Source organism: Leuciscus leuciscus, assembly GCF_965113295.1.
Source record: "Leuciscus leuciscus genome assembly, chromosome: 10".
NCBI classification, from domain to species: Eukaryota; Metazoa; Chordata; class Actinopteri; order Cypriniformes; family Leuciscidae; genus Leuciscus; species Leuciscus leuciscus.
This window is the reverse complement of record NC_138734.1, coordinates 30,032,310-30,049,273: the sequence shown is the minus strand read 5'-3', so window position 1 is coordinate 30,049,273 and position 16,964 is coordinate 30,032,310. Positions and strand designations below refer to the sequence as shown.

Genomic DNA, 16,964 nt, shown 5'->3' with positions numbered 1-16,964 from the left:
AATAAATAAACGCCTGTTTCTCCAGACTCGCGCTTATCAGTAGGCTAACGTTAATCCACAAATCACAACACTTTCATAATCACTAAGCCATAGCGATTTCAAGATTTATAGTTCAGCATTACTTGAGCATTTTATTATTTGCATGACTGAATGATGTCTTCCTCTTTTCTGAGTGACCATGAATAACTTAACGGAGTATTTTAAGAGAATCCATGCGATCTGTGTGATCATCGAATCCATAAGATTAAGTTAACTCAACAATCAACTTTCCACATCGACCCCAGGCTGTTTACCTTCAGGAGTCAGAAGTACCGTACTGTACTGTCCTCGCTCATGACATCAGTCAGACGGCGGCCGCGGGAGTGGAAGGGGGATCGAGCGGGAATCTTTATTGGTGTTGATTTTCAGTCTCTTTTTAATGATAGGCCTTACGCATCTGTCAATCATCCCCGCTTGCTATTTGGGGAATGAACCCAGCGCTATGATTGGTCGAACTTTTCTTCTTTTGCTGTAGCTTGATTTGAGGACAGCGCGTGCACTGTGCACAGAGGCGTTACCAGGTTTTTGCGTAGTTTAGAGTGACAAATCGTACCAGCGTACTTTGAAGTCAAAATGCGTATCCGCTACGCAAAATGCGTACAGGTTGGCAGGTCTGCAGGATGTATTAACCATTCCATCAGCATCAGTTGTGTTGGGGATGTTTCTTGGTTTCTACAGGAGTAAAACGACAACCATGTATAACAAAGATATGGCGTCATTGACAGATGACAGTGTACCCAGTTCACGTCAACAAATATAACTTGTGATTTGGAATTTAAGCAATTCTACATATTCGTGCTAAATACATCTAGGTATTAGCATCACGCTTTTTTACCACCCAGCTGTTATTGATAATGTGTTGCTTAAGTCTGCGAAAACTGGAAGTTGCCTCTGACATTACTTCAGTATTGTGAATTATTTCCAAATGAAGAGGATAATTGAAGATGAAATCTCCATCTCTCAGCTCACAGCAGTTGTCTGTTGCAGGGGAGTAGTCTTGCCCAAGTGGTCAACTGACGCATCAGAGAAGGAACACCATTCCAGAAGGGAAGCCATCGTCATATTTTGAGAAGAGATTATTAAACAACAATTTGCACGGATGAAGGTTTACCACAAGACTACAGCAACAATCTGCTCCCACATGAGAGGAGTAACTGTCAACACTAGCAGGTGGCAGTAGCATTCATCACTCAAAAGGAACTGGAACTTGGACTGCGATACAAACCATAAACAAGCAGCGCCTGTTGCATTTTGATAATTTAATCTTCACCTTCTTCATTTTAAGACGGCATGTCATTCATGGGAATATGCTTGTTGCTATGGCTTTTGCAGGTATTGACAACATACTTGTTAAGGTCTTCTGGGTAAGGGCAACATACTTGTTGCCCAAGCTTTCAGGAATTGGCAACATGCTTGTTGCCTTAGCTCACTCAGGTAAAAAAAAAACAAAAAAAAAACCCATCCAGACCATACCGCCAATCCAAACTATATGCTAATGGTCAATTGTATTTGACGATAGTGGTCCTGACAGAAATCAAGCGTAGCGTTAGTTCTGGCAGGTCACGTTAGTCAAGCTTGCATCAGCTGACTCTAAGCTGATCCACGTCCAGGAATATGATGCCTATCACTGTATTCATATAAGCTTCTTCAGTATTATCAGCAGTGTTACGCCATCTAGGCGCATGTGTTTTGTTTTCTCTCTGTGTGTTTTCTGATGCAGGTGCCTGGCCCCCCATTGGTTCATGCATTTACATTTGCTCCAGCCAATCGCTGCCTGTCTTGTGATCAGCCAATCACACACTGGACTTGAGATCACCAAGGTCTATAAAGCTCAAGATTGCTGTTATGCAAGAAATACTCCTCTTTTTAGTTAGTTTTTGTTCTAGTTAGAGTAGGCAGATATATATATATATATATATATATATATATATATATATATATATATATATATATATATATATATATATATATATATATATATAATTTTATTTTTTTAGTAAGTTGCCTTTAGTTAGTTGTTTGTTTTGTTTTTGGCAACACTGTTCCTTTTTCACCTATTTTGTATTTTCTTTTGTAGGACTTTTGTTTATGTAAATTTGTAAATTCATTGAATTATTCTTAGTAAAGCTTTACTTCTTAAAAAAAAAAAAAAAGAGATAAAACAAACTGAAAGGTTTTGCAAAAGCCACAAGCAGAACAAAGAGAAGTCTTTCTTGTATAACGGCCATTTTGAGCTTTATAGACCTTGGTGATCTCAAGTCTCAGTGTATGATTGGCTGATCACAAGACAGGCAGCGATTGGCTAGAGCAAATGCAAATGGCTGAACCTAAGGGCCAGGCACCTGCAACAGAAAACACACAAAAAGAAAACAAAACGCATACGCCTAGAGGGCGTAACATGCAGCTATCGCGTTTCTCATGAGCTAATTACCCTCCTCCATTCCCAGCTCCTCCTCTCGTCCAGTCAGGATTTGGCATTCTGGTTCCCCTTTGAATCAGACTAAATTCTCGATTATGTTGTACATTCAAATATTGAAATTAATGATATCTGCAATACATTTTTGTTGGTTCTGTTCTGTTTACCCTAAGGGGGGTTATTTGCTGCTCTCCCTGCTCTTATTCATGCTAGGCTGTTTCTTGTAATAAATGAAGTATATATGGTATAGTGTGAAATAGAGCTGTATATTATACTGTATATTGGTCATTTATTAGAAGTAATTAATTAGCATATACACAAATACACATACACACACACATACATATATAAATATATAAACAGGCAAGGTGACATTTAAATTTCATGAAGAACAGGCAATCTGATTCTGAAAAAATGTGAAGCTTGTCATGCAGTTCTGTGTGGACCGGCTGATAGCTCAATCTTATCACTGAACACATTGATGGCATTATGGTTATCACATACAGTATATATCAGGAGTGATATAAAATTCAGTCTTGGCTATTGTAGTCCCTGTAGATAAGTGTTTTACATCTGTAATCAACTTGATATTTGGGATAAAAATTGATTGTTCCATTCAATTTGTTCCTTCCAAAGACACATGACACAATGGTGCGGAGGCAGATATGATTTTACATAGATGTTGAGGAGCATAATGAGTGTTTAGCGGCCCTTATTGTTTCTAATAGTGTGTCAGCCTTAAATGCCCATTGAGTAAAATCATTTTTTCCCCATACAATGCAGTATTTGCAAGAGAGAAAGAGAGAGACATACACAATAGAGCCTCCATTGTGATGAGAATTACTCAGAAAGTCCTTGTGCTTTTGTACAGTTAAAATTATTATTATTATTATTTTTAAATTTTTTTGTGGAGCCATGGACATAGTCAAAAAAGACAATTCATAATTCAAGTGCATAAATACCTGAATACCAAAAGAGCTATCAATGAGTGGAAAGGCATTTCAAATATTTGTTTTCTGCTTGTCAGGAAAAACAAAATCATTGTTTAAATAAAGGGCCGATCACCTTTTTGACATGATGTGCTTTAAAATGTATGTAAATTCCCACCTCATTTATTATAATTTGAAGTTCAATTCATGTCTGAAGCACAAACCGTGTGGGATGAGTTAATACTTATTAGTATATACAATAGTAATAGTGATAGCGTGCTTTGAGTACATCCATTAAACTACACATCTTTAAATGTTCACGCTTATGGATGTAAAAGGAATCTCTTTGTATTATTTTTTCATGTCCACACACACTCACACACAACAAACACAAGGAGGTATTTGGAGACTATGGACACCCGTAATGGGGGTAATTACAGAAGACATGACCCCGTTTCCTCTTCCCTAGTGTGTGTGATTCATAAGCGACTGTGAAATCGGAGTAATGGGGGCTAGCACAAACAAAAGCTGCCTCTGTGATACAAGCCATCTAGCTTAATGCTGCTGGTGGAGGTGTAAAACAGGCCACAAACAAACGGCCATAGCATTGAATGTGAGACAAAGCTGGCACACTTTAAACGTCCGACTATTAAAGCTGATGAATTGTTACATAATGGCTGAATTTGCCGTTTAATGGGATAGCAACTTAATTGGTGCCCCTAAAAAGGACAAAATGCCACCATGCTGCAGGGTTCACCATATAAACCATGCTCCCGTTCCTCTTTGCATTTAACACGACTCTGCTTTTATTGAAACTGAGACTTGCCGAATTAGGGTGAAAATCATTCAGCCTGCAAATGCAAATACGTCCAATCTACCAAACTGCTTTTACGGCACTCACACACACAATATGTTTTTGCTGTTAAAAACATGAGATGCAGGTAAGTGGAATAAAATAAAAAAAAGCACAAGTTAGAGAATTTTTTTAAACTTTGAACTTATTTTAAAGGCCAATTCCCACCACAAAGGCAAAACAAACCCTGACCAATGGCAACAAACACCGACAGGGGTAACACACTGATCCCACAAAACCCAACAAACAGGTTTGTTGGCATTTGTCTGTGTGGTGTAAATTGGCTTTAACGTGAGCACAGCAGTTAAAGACGTCCATCTAGCGTATTTACATAAAACAACAAAGGAAAAGCAGTGCAGTGGAATGGAAAAATGTGTTCATTGTGAACAGCCCCAGTGCCCAAAAAATGGCACTTTGTAGCTTTGATTCAAAGACTTCCACGTCCAAATGATTTTGTCATTTGGGTGAAAGATGTGGGAATCAAATCATAGATTCTCTGCTGTGCTTGTTAGACATTTTTTGCTCAAATGGACGTACACTTTCTCTTTAGGTCAAGCTGACACATACTACACTGGGATATTTCATTCATGAGTGCTTGACACTCTCCCTCCTTCCTTGTCAACTCTCTAAGTCATCTTTTTACTTGATCAACCATGCATGCTTGAACACAATGTCAGTGAAAAATCTTCAGCTAAACGAATTGTAAAGCCATGGTATTTAAGAAGAAAGCACTGCTATTTTCATTTTTCTTCATTGAAAGCACCTGAAATAGCGCCCATTGCAACAACTTTCAAGTGCATGGATAGCGATTTGTGCTTGTTACGATCTTTAAAGGTCTAGGAGATGGAACGCAACATTCAGATATCACACTACTGCTGGTATATTGGGAAAAGCAGAAAGATCCATGAATAGAATACAGCAAGTGTTGAGAACGTTATAATATATTACAAGCCGAAGCCACTAGATACAGTGAGTGAGCTATGTACAATGTAAAATAAAATGTGAAAAAAAACCTATTTCTTCAGCGTATTCAACGCCCTAAAATCCTTCTCTAAGAAAACAAAAATACAAAGGGTGGAGCACACTTCTTACCTAGTGTGTCTAACACCTGACATTGCCTTTTTAAAGTGGCACCTAACACCAATACTACTGAATCATTCTTTTTCAGACTGTTTACTTGTCACCCTCTGAACAAGCCAGACATAGAAGTTCCTCTCCATAGAAAGTTACCTCTTCAGTGGACGGTATCACAAGCTTCTATTGTGAATGCACCGCTCCACTGCCATGTTCCGGCGAGAGGATTTTTTTAAAGGTTTAAAGGGGGGCATGACCAAACATTTTTGAGAAACACTGCAGTAAACACCCAATTAGTATATTATTTGCCTGGTAAAACACCTGCAACAGTATATAAATGAACTGCAATTTTATATTTTCTGAAGAAATTGTGAGTTGTAATTACTTGCCAGTCGCCACTATTAAGTATATGAAATCTTAGCAAATTGTATCTTGTTTCATTTACTAAATGGCATGAGTTACTGGCCTTAGCTTGTAGCATTCAGCCAATACTGAATACACACCATCTCTAATGTACACAGTGAGTAAATCACAATGCACTAGTTGTCCGTCTGCTTTATTTATGCTATCACAGCGCAAAAACACTCATACACACTTGCAAATACACACCCACATGCACACACAATATCTCTACCCTTACTGAATTCCTCTTCCTGTCTTGACCAGAATGGTAGGAGGGTTATTTATGCTGGTTTGTTGAGGCTGGCTGCTGGGATAGAGGATTGCTCTGTAAAACCTTCACTAAGTCCCTTTATGATTTGGACACAGAGGCACATATTAGACACAGAGTCTTATCACCGAGGCCCATGTAGGAATAACTCCTCCTTCCCCGAATGTCCTCACACAGCAAAACCCTCCAGACCTGCTCTCCTTCCCCCCACTGACAGATCCATTTGAAAGAGTATTTACACATAAATAAATAAATAAATACACAATGATAAGGATGAAAAACGCACATTATACTGACTTTTGCTTTCTGAAGTTAGGCCACAAAAATATATTCTTGTGCAGGGAATGACAGTCAGTCAAATTTCTTTCTCTGCAATGTTGCCAAACATTACAAATATATACAGTATGTATTGTGATTCTATGTGTAATTTCTATGTAAGATTCTATGTGTAGCTGACTAGCATTCACTGCACAAGCAAATGTATATACAGTATATAACAAAGTGAAAAGCTAATATATTCTAGACTCATAACGTGTAAACTACTGTTTCAATCCTTTTTTATACAGCTAAAAAAAAAATCATAAAAAATACTCATTCCGAGTTTGATTAAATTACCATTCATGCAGTGTAAACACCGGATATCTCTAGTTCTAGTTCATTACAAGCAACCAATAATCATGGGTAAGACTGCTGTCTTGACAGTTGTCAAGAAGATGATCATCATCACACTCGACAAGGAGGGTAAGCCACAGAAGGTCATCGCTGAAAGGGCTGTCTGTTCGCAGAGTGCTGTATCGAAACACATTCATAGTTGACTGGAAGGGAAAAAGTATGGTAGGAAAAGGTGCACAAGCAACCGGGATGGGGATGACCACAGCATTGAGTTGATTGTAAAGCAAAGATTTAAGAACTTGGGTGAACTTCACAAGGAGTGGACTCAACTGCAGTCAGTGCATCAAGAGCCACGTACAGGCATCTTCAGGAAATGGGCTTCAACTGTCATATTCCTAGTACCAAGCCAATCCTGAAACAGAGACAACGTCAAAAAGTGTCTGGAAAAATAACTGGATATTTGCCAAGTAGTGACTGGAAGAGGACATGCTTGGTTCACTTTGTTTTGTCGTGGCTATGGCATATTAACTCGTGGGAATGTCATTAACTTGTGGTAACATGATATGTCGTATTTTCAATTTACAGTGAAGAATATCCAGTGTTTTTTGTTTTTTTTGTTTTTTTTTACATTTGATAACTTTATTCAACTTCTGTAGTATTTCTGTATCCTGTACCTGAAGACTGCTGCTACAACTACCTTTCATTTGTATCTTTATTAAATTGCATTTATTTGTGCCACTGCTTGTAATTTATTTGTTCTTATTTTACTGACTGATTCTAAATTCAATTCAAAATTTGAAATCAAGCATCCTTGTGCTGTGTGTAAGCTATTGCACAAAAATTACCCCATTTAAAATATATATATATATATATATATATATATATATATATATATATATATAATACATTGAGTGAGCAAATATTTAGGAATTGGGAATTGTAAAAAACAAAACAAAGGAGGAATCCTTCAAAGGAGGAATTTAATTTTCCCTTTAAAATGGCCCTGATTTATTACATATTATAATATTTAATTTGACAATTATAAAAATAGATATATTATCATATTACATTTAAAATGACGTTTAATAATAAATTACAAAAAAATAAACATACACTGTCAAAAATTTCTAACCCTCCCAAATCAAAAATTTCAAGTGACCGATAACATCAAAATTTTTCAATTGGCCCAAGTGAAATTCTTGGTGCAATAGTCTGTTAACATTGGCTCAATGAGAAATAATACATCAGACTAATTGAAAAATGTAGATGTTATCGGTCACTTGAAATTTTTGACTTGGGGATGTAATTTTTTTTTACAGTGTAGAAAACATAATAATGGTTTAATTGTAAATAAAATGTGCTTCATTGTCATGAAAATAATGTAGCAAAAATTGAATGCAAAAACTATGGACTAAAACATGCTTAATTTTCCTCATATTATCTGTCTATTAGCATGTTTTCGTGTGACCTGCACCATAGTCTCTGAGTGGACCATTTAAACTTAGGTGATTTGATATTGCTGATCCAACCATCCCAGGGTCAAAGGTCAATTCAACCTCATGTGGCTCAAGCAGCTTTCATCACCTGCAATCCCTATGGTGCCCAAGGCAACTAGCGCTAGTCTCCATGACGACGGCAGCTTCAGCAGTGGCATGCAGTGTCCTTGATGTGAAGATGGAGGAGAGATATGAACACAAATTGTTCAGTCCCTCTTCCTCTCATTCTCCTTCCTTCACTTCTTCACACACACACACACACACACACACACACACACACACACACACACACACACACACACACACACACACACACACACACACACACACACACACACACACACACACACACACACACACACACACACACACTCACTGAAGTAAAAATGAAATAAAGGAGCAGAAAAAAAAAGAGCATCTATTTAGTCTACAAATCAGAGCCAGAGTACTCTGACTTAGATTGGGTGGCTACTGTCCTCCGTCACAGGAGCAGTTGTGGGTGTGCACTTGTGTGGCAACCTACCACTGTGTTTTGATCTCAGCGAGTTTTGTTTTTCATCATTATCATGTGCTACAATATGTAGTGCTGTGATTCACCTGCTTGAGCTTGTGTAAAATGCCATGTGTGTGTTACACAGCCTTTTCTGAAGTTACTGCACAGTTCTGCAAACTATCATGTAGCAAATAATACTTTCAAACTAAAACTATAAACACATTTTTGGAAGGATGCTAACACAACTTTATCATGCACCCCATGTTGAGAACATGGGAACAAAACTTCACAAATTTCCAAAGAACTGGAACATACTACCTCTACATGTTCCACATCTGTCAGTCAATACAAAGTTATGTTAACTGATAAATGGAGTCTCACTTGGGAGCCCCAATCACCTCTGAGTTTTAGAAAAACAGCCAATGGGATTGTGTATGCTGAGCCACTCCCCGTGCACAACCTGGTCGTCAGGTTCCTGAGAGGCACCAGGAGGTTAAATCCTCCCAGGCCACACTTCATCCCCTCCTGGGATCCCTCTTTGGTCCTTTCTGATCTGCAGAGAGCTTCCTTTGAGTCAGTTGAGTTTAAGATCCGGTCCCTAAAGACAGCGCTCCTAACCGCGCTCACTTCCATCAAGAAGGTAGGGGACCTGCAGGCATTTTTGGTCAGTGAATCGTGCCTTGAGTTCGGGCCGGCTTCTTCTCACGTCATCCTGAGACCCCAGCCCAGATACGTGCCCAAAGTTCCCACCACTCCCTTCCGAGACCATGTGGTGAACTTGCAAGCACTGCCCCCAGGGGAAGCAGACCCAGCCCTGCCGTTGCTGTGTCCTGTTCGTGCCCTGTGAGTTTACGTGGACCGCGTGCAGAGCTTCAGAAGCTCTGAATACCTATTTGTCTGGTTTGGAGATCAGCAGAAGGGAAAGGCTGTCTCCAAGCAGAGGTTGGCCCACTGGATAGTGGATGTCATTGCCTTGGCGTACCAGTCTCAATGTGAGCCATGCCCCCTCGGAGTCAGGGCTCACTCCACTTGGAGTGTTGCCTCCTCCTTGGCGTTGGCGCGAGGTGCCTCTTTAGCTGACATCTGCAGAGCTGCAGGCTGGGCGACATCTAATACCCTTGCGAGATTGTACAATCTCGGGGTGGAGCCGGTTTCTTCCTATGTGTTGGGTACAAACAGAGAAAATATGCGGGAAGGCTGGCTTGGTGTCTCGCTTGCAGCACAATTCACCTTTGAGTTTTCTCCGAGCATCCTCCGCCAGTCAGATGCGGCGGATGCGTACCGGCCCAGTAATCAAGTGCATCAAGTGATTCCCCCATGGTAATCCCATATGTGTATTATTCCACTGTACGGTTTCCCTGTTGGTAAACCCATGTCTTGTGCTCTGCCCCACTTCTGTGTCTGTAGTAGTTCCATCCCTGTCTAGGCAGGACCTACCGCAGAGGTCTTTTCATCTGTAGCACTGCCCCACAGGTCAGTCCATATGTGTGTTACCACATGTTCCTCCTTAGGATACCTCCCTGGGTAGGATGTGGCATCCACACTGGTATCCATCCACACTGGTCATGCCTGAAAAAAAGGGAATTGAGAACTGAAGCTCTCTTTCCATGAAATAACAATGTAAAGGAACAGCAGTTATGACTGTCTCCATTGTAAGCCCTATCCCTTCCATACAGTTGGCATAGAGGACTATCATTTTGGGCTTACGTGGGGCGCTGGGTAGGTTATGACTCAATGGGAGCAGTTGCTAAAAGGGAACGTTACAGCTTCCATCACTCGTAAAACAGTTCAGTGGTTGTGGCATTTTCCATTGGGACCCTATTTGTCAGTCGACATAATGTTGTATGTTGTAGTGACTGACAGATGGGGAACGTCTTGGTTGCTGATGTGACCCTTGTTCCCTGATGGAGGGAACAGAGACATTACGTCCCTCCTGACACATTCCTGAACCACCACTGAATGGCCCTCGTCTTGGCTCCTTAGCAAACCTGAATGAGGGGACGCGTGCTGCCATCTTATATACAGTACATGCATGTACGGGTCTGTCTGTCTGTCTGTCTGTCTTTCTCCCATCGATCCATCTACATACCTACCTTTCACCTTAAAACTTTTAAAGTTTTAAAGTATAGAAATGTTTAAATCACTTTATTTCTAGTTATCGCCTGACCTTTTTGTAAATTGAGGAGGTGAATTAAATAGGTAAATGTGCAGTAAAAAAAATTGTGTTGTCCAAAAAGACCTTTGAAAGTAAAATTGACCAAACATTGTGCTGTTCTTGGCTGTGAGGTAGCACATTCAACTCGCAAAAATATTATTTTTAACCAAGGTTCCTGTTCACATCAGTTTCATTGTGGATTAGCACAATGTAATGGAGTCTTCGCAAACATACTGTTAGTAAAGGATGGAGCAACGCAAACTATATTGGATAAGAGAACAAAACTGCAATCCGTGAATATGCATTGTAGTTCAAAGAGTGTGTTTACATAGGCTCGTCTTGAGGCAAAGCAGCCAAAAATGTTTAATTGTTTAATTCTAAGGGTCTGAGAGAGGGTGTAAAGCGGCCTCATAAAACTAAATTACTGTTTTCAATGTAGCACAATGTCCCTCTGATGGTCTCCAACAAGTATAGATGGCTCTGTTTCAGAACTCTGTTTGCCCTTCCAAGTGTATCAGCTATGATACATCTGCTCAATGTCAGTCAAACTAAAATTACAGAGACCCAGAGAGAGGAAAAGCTTCTTTCTGTCTGTAGGACCATAAAGAATTGAGACACAGTAAATCACCCTCGTTCTACATTAAAAGTTTCCAATCTGCGTTCTGTTTGTGTCGAGAAGATTAGTATTCTGTCAATTACAGTTTTTTGAACTACTAACATATATGAAAACCAACATATTTTAGCCCTAATCAAGGGTCTATGAGACTATGAGGGTCATACTTTTTCTGGCACTTTCCAAGGCCGAATCAAACCTCAACAATATCAAAATGGTGGTAATTTTCTGGGTTGCCAAAATTGTCAGTTTTTAACTTTACATCGTAAGTTCGTTATAAAGATATAAGAAAACGTTCATATAATTATGGGCTGCGTTTCCCGATAACGTTGTCTCTTAGCGCGCTACAAAGACTCTTAAGGAATAAATTAACTAAAGGTGTACCATTTCTAGGCGTGTTCCCCGAACCATACCTTAGGAAGCTGCTTAAGATATACCTTCTTACATGCGACGTTACCCGGTGCTGTCCGTGGCGATGGTGCTGAATTGGTTGATATCGATGGATCGAGAATCAATTATTCTCTTGTGCAGGGGCTGCTTCACTGCATTATGTGAGAAAGCGGAGTTCTTTATAAAAGAAGCACTTCAGAAATAGTTGAAATTGCATTTATTAGGACTCATGGGATATTATAAAAAATTATCCAAACTATAATAGCCTAGCCTACATATTTTAAAATTGTATCATATATTGCTGCCATGATAACCATTTCAATTTTTTACGTGCTTTCTTCTCTTTCCCATTTTTGTTCGCTGAGGTGGAGCTGCGATGAAATATTGTTCTTGTAAATACTTTACAGCATTTCAGTAATAAAAGTGTACATCTTACGTACGGTGCTCGGCAGTGATCAAAAAGGATTTCAATTTGAATCTCTTCTTGTAAACTCAGAGATGTGGATTCAGACGGCAATTTAATTACCACTCAACCTGCTTGTCAAAAACCAGTAGGTACTAATTTGGCCAGGGATTTTTACGCGGGTTGGGTGAGGAAAAACACTGACATTATGGATTCGGGCGGCACTAAAATCACCGACTTTAAAATACGAACACATGAGAAACAATTAGCATCCGAATAGGACTTAACTGACAGTATCCTATGCTTTCACTGGCCTTTAAAAGCGCTCTTTAACTAAATTTAATATAATAAATATAATTAAAAATCTAACAACAATCAGTGTAATGACAATTTTATTCTTTGCATGAAAACACTTGAATTAGCCTAACTGAACACTGACTGGGTGTATTAAAAATTCGGAATTATATTTGTGTAGACCTGCAACAGTGATAAGGTAAAGCTAAGAGCGGTCCAGACCAACCTTCCGAACGTATGACTTACAGAAGGTATACTTAACTAAGAACGTTTCGGGAAACACGTATTAACGATAAGGTACAGATTATGGACTAACTTAAGAACAACGTAGCGTTAAGAAGGTTTTGGGAAACGCAGCCATGGTTTGCTTAAAGTCTGGAGGGAATTTATTCTATTTAATTAAAAACTTTCATGGCAATTCTATTGATAGGAATCCAGATGTAAAAAGCAAATTTCCCAACACACTCCAATTCTATCAAACTCTAAATATGTCCTCCATTTTCTAATTATATATTCCCCAACCCCAACATTTGCAGATTTTGTTCCGGTTGAATTCTTTTTCATTTTCCTCATGGTAGCAATTTTATACTGATGTATCAGGCTGATTTGTATTGAATACGTCACTTTGAATAAATATTATTTAAAGAAGCTCCATGCAGTCACATCATAAGCAGTGGTTGCTGAGAGACAGTCAGACTGCAAGCATAAATAAATAAAGAATTTAAAGAATCAAAGAGAAAAGCCTTGAACGATGAGTTTCCTCCCACAGGTTGAACTCTGTCTAGCTCCTTTCTTTCGTTAAAGGGAATGCAACATGGTTTATTATGTTTCCTCCAAAACCCACCCTGGCAGAAAGGGTCGTGGGATCCACTGGCCCTGACAAATAAACACAGTTAATGCATTGATATGTTACCGGAACCAACCTGCTACTAGTAGCAAAGTCTAACATCTGAACCAATGCAACAGTTTATGTATAGAATTTAGCACAACACATCAAAATGTAGATTATAGTTATTGTAGAGTTAAATTGCAGTTGAAGCTGACAGTGCCGACAATAAATTAATAAAAGTGTTCAGTTTATAGCCAGGAGAAAAGCAAAGCAACAATCTTAGTAATACAAAGATCTGATATTAAATGAAAATATTACTTTAAAAAAAAAAATTAAATCTGAAAATAAACTGAACTTTTTAAAATAAAAAAGGTGAAACAAAGAAATGTAATTACATAAAATGAATAATACATATTAAATAGAAAAAATTAAATATGTAATTATATAAAATGGAAGCATTTTCACTGGTAGGCTACTTGTATATGAAGATAGACAGACAGACAGACAGACAGACAGACAGACAGACAGATAGATAGATAGATAGATAGATAGATAGATAGATAGATAGATAGATAGATAGATAGATAGATAGATAGATAGATAGATAGATAGATAGATAGATAGATAGATAGATAGATAGATAGATAGATAGGTTTAGGGTTAGTTGCAATTTATAATTATTACTATAGCAACTACATGTAAAACGTAACAAGGAAACTGTAAAAAAATAAATATATATATAAATATAATAAGCAAAAGATGGTCCAAAGCATGCTATAATAAGCAGATGGTCATGCACTGCTGTGTAGGAGAACTGAACGACACTTTTATACCAAGGCGTGTGGTGTACCCTAATCTCTGTTCCACTGAGCATCAGAGGAAGTGCTGTAAAAAAACAATTTGCCATATGTGAGAATCAAATGAACAGGCACCCCATCATGTAAAAAAATAAAAATAAAACACAGAGGCATCATTTTGTGGGGATCATTTGCATAACCACTGCACAGTCTCAAACTTCACGGACATTGCCAAAAAATTTCCTTGCACAGATTATGGAAATAAAGTTCATCTTAAGTGTTTGTTTACCATATATTAGTTTGCTGCTGCTTTTCTGTGGAGGAGTTTGAGTTGGTGTTGTCCTGGCAAGCAAAAATCCACACCTACAGGACGCTAACACAGCGAGATTTGATCTCACAACAGTTGGAATGAAAGATGGGCTCTCTAGCTAGTGAGCCAGGAGGCCAAACTTTCAGATCACGAATCAGAGTAATACTTTTCAAGCAGCATTGGAATGTGCAAAAGCCAACAAACTGTCAAGTGCAAACTAAGTTCCCCTTCATCTCAGTGCAAAAGTTCAAGTACTTATTTCAAAGCATTTGTTAGCATTTCCCCAGCACACAGACAGAACTGTTATGCAATCCAGTGGGAATTATACAATTGGCAGTAATCAAATTAGTTATTAGCTAATTATGTGAGAGGACATTTATATAATAGGACTTATTTCTGATTGCAAACCTGTAAATGCAACCTATAGTCACAAAAGTTTACTGGAGTGGAAGACTATCAGTGAATAACAACTTAAACTTTCTGTTCTGTTTGTCATTATTCTTCAGGAGCAAAAAAAATAAAATAAAAAAATAAAAAAATAGAAGCAGAAAATCCACAAAATAAACTATAAACAACAACAGGAAACTTGCACCATGATAGAAGTCATACATAATGTTGGTCATCATACCAAGAACAACATTGCATTCACATGCCCAGTCAGTTCAAATCAACCCTGAGGCTGAGGGAGGATGAGGTAATCGCTAATGAACCGTAATTGTGACTGAGTAATACTACATCACACACACTCAGTTAAACAAGTCTCTTTGACCGTATTCTGCAGACTGCCATCCTGATTTATCAAAGTGTGCATATACACATATAAATGTATATGCAATGCCAGATGCTTGATTGGTGCTTCGAGTGATATGACGCGTTGGTGTCACATTTTGTTTAAACATGAAGTTAAGAAGTGTGCTCAACCTGTTTAGATGCATTAGTTGTTCAGTGAGAGATCCAGCATTTATGTAATAACATCATCTAGGTCACCATACCTAGAGGAACTGAAATCATTAGTGATGCAAAGTAGCACTGTTACTGGGGCTGTCTGCTCCCAAATTAAGGTGTTAACCAGGATGTTTGGAATGGTGTTATACAACGGTATACTAAAGGTAACTCTATTCTATTAAGGTCACATTATAAAATAACATCATATTTTAATACATTCTGTAAAAATTACAATTAGAAGCAGGACTCTTTTTTGTATATTGCAAAACAAATGCAATATATACAGTATATAAATCAAAAGTCAAATGTGATCCAACTATTATTACTAGTATTCAATATTTCACTTTTCTGCAAGATGAAAAAAATACAGGAATTTCACTGGATAGTTTGAATAGCTCTATTTAGAAAGAATTAGACCAATTCTATAAAACCATTCTAGAATGATTTTATGGGGGAAATAATGTTATAATAATAATAACATGAACAATTACTTTTGTTTATCAACTAAAAGTAGAAGTTGAGCAAACAATGACGTCTTTATTTCCTGGAGACAGCCGGGCTTAGTGGTGCTGTCTGTTGTTATAAGCTCCTATGGCAGATTCTAGGTTGCGCTAAATGAGGGTCGAAGGTAAAGCGCTCACCAAGACAGTTGTTTATATTTCCAAATTAAAAGTGGCGGCTCCGCATATTCTGATATGCCCTGGGTCCTTCTCTAGAATAAATGAGTCGCCTCACTCTCTCTCTCTCTCTCTCTCTCTCTCTCTCTCTCTCTCTCTCTCTCTCTCTCTCTCTCTCTCTCTCTCTCTCATATGGTTTTACTGTCGATCTGTATCACATTTTAGCTGATCCCTCTCTTACTCTCACTCCGAACAAGGCTGCTCTTGCTCTTTCGTAGCGTAAGTATGGATGGAGGGGAGGGTTGCGAAAGGAAGGCTTGTGACTTGTGTCTAAGCTGGTCTCGCCCTTTGGAGCACGTTGGGGTTTCATGGAACGCTCCTTATTGTGCATGCTACAACTACAGCTCCCAGCAAAGCCGTTGGCTCATTAAACATTCATAAAGCGAAATCTGTTTTGCCTTTCTTTTCCTAAACACCGGCCCGGCTTCAAAGAGAAAGTGTGAAGGAGACCTTTCTATATTTATAAGTCCTTATACAAATCCCCCTTCTGCTTGAGCAGTGGAGATATGAACCATATGGGGCCAGGAGGACTTTTGCTCTTATGAAGACCCTTTGCGCACATTAAAATTTAAAATGGAACCAGACATCTGTGTCTTATTCCGACTAGATTTCAAGGTCTACATTCGCTGCCTGTCATCCTAAATTGCCCTCAACACCAGGAGACTAGCAGTCCAAACATGTGTAAGTTGACACAACAACATGTTGAAAATTTATGAAAATGACCTAGCTTGCCACTAAAGAACCACGAGTGTGCGTTTGCAGACAAGTGAGAACAAAACGGAGTCAAAATGCAGATTAAAATGTGTCTCAAACAAGACAAGACAAGGAAGAACTTATTAAAGGGTGTTGTTAGGGCAAATGCATGAAAAATGCATGAAAATGAGCATGCTGCATGCGCAATATAATATGACTTGCTGCTAATGAACATGGAGTGTGCATTTGCAGATATTCTTTTGAATTCAAAACTTC

The 16,964-nt window shown here is 38.6% G+C and overlaps 1 protein-coding gene across 1 annotated transcript in view; it reads left to right on the top strand.

Moving 5' to 3' along the window:
* Positions 1–725: 725 nt before the first annotated feature.
* Positions 726–16,964, top strand: part of LOC309507535 (uncharacterized protein) — a 367,884-nt gene continuing 351,645 nt past the window's right edge. The window contains exon 1 of the mRNA XM_082181809.1: positions 726–735. The gene's annotated coding sequence lies outside the window, so the exon portion shown is untranslated. The remainder of the gene's footprint in view (positions 736–16,964) is intronic.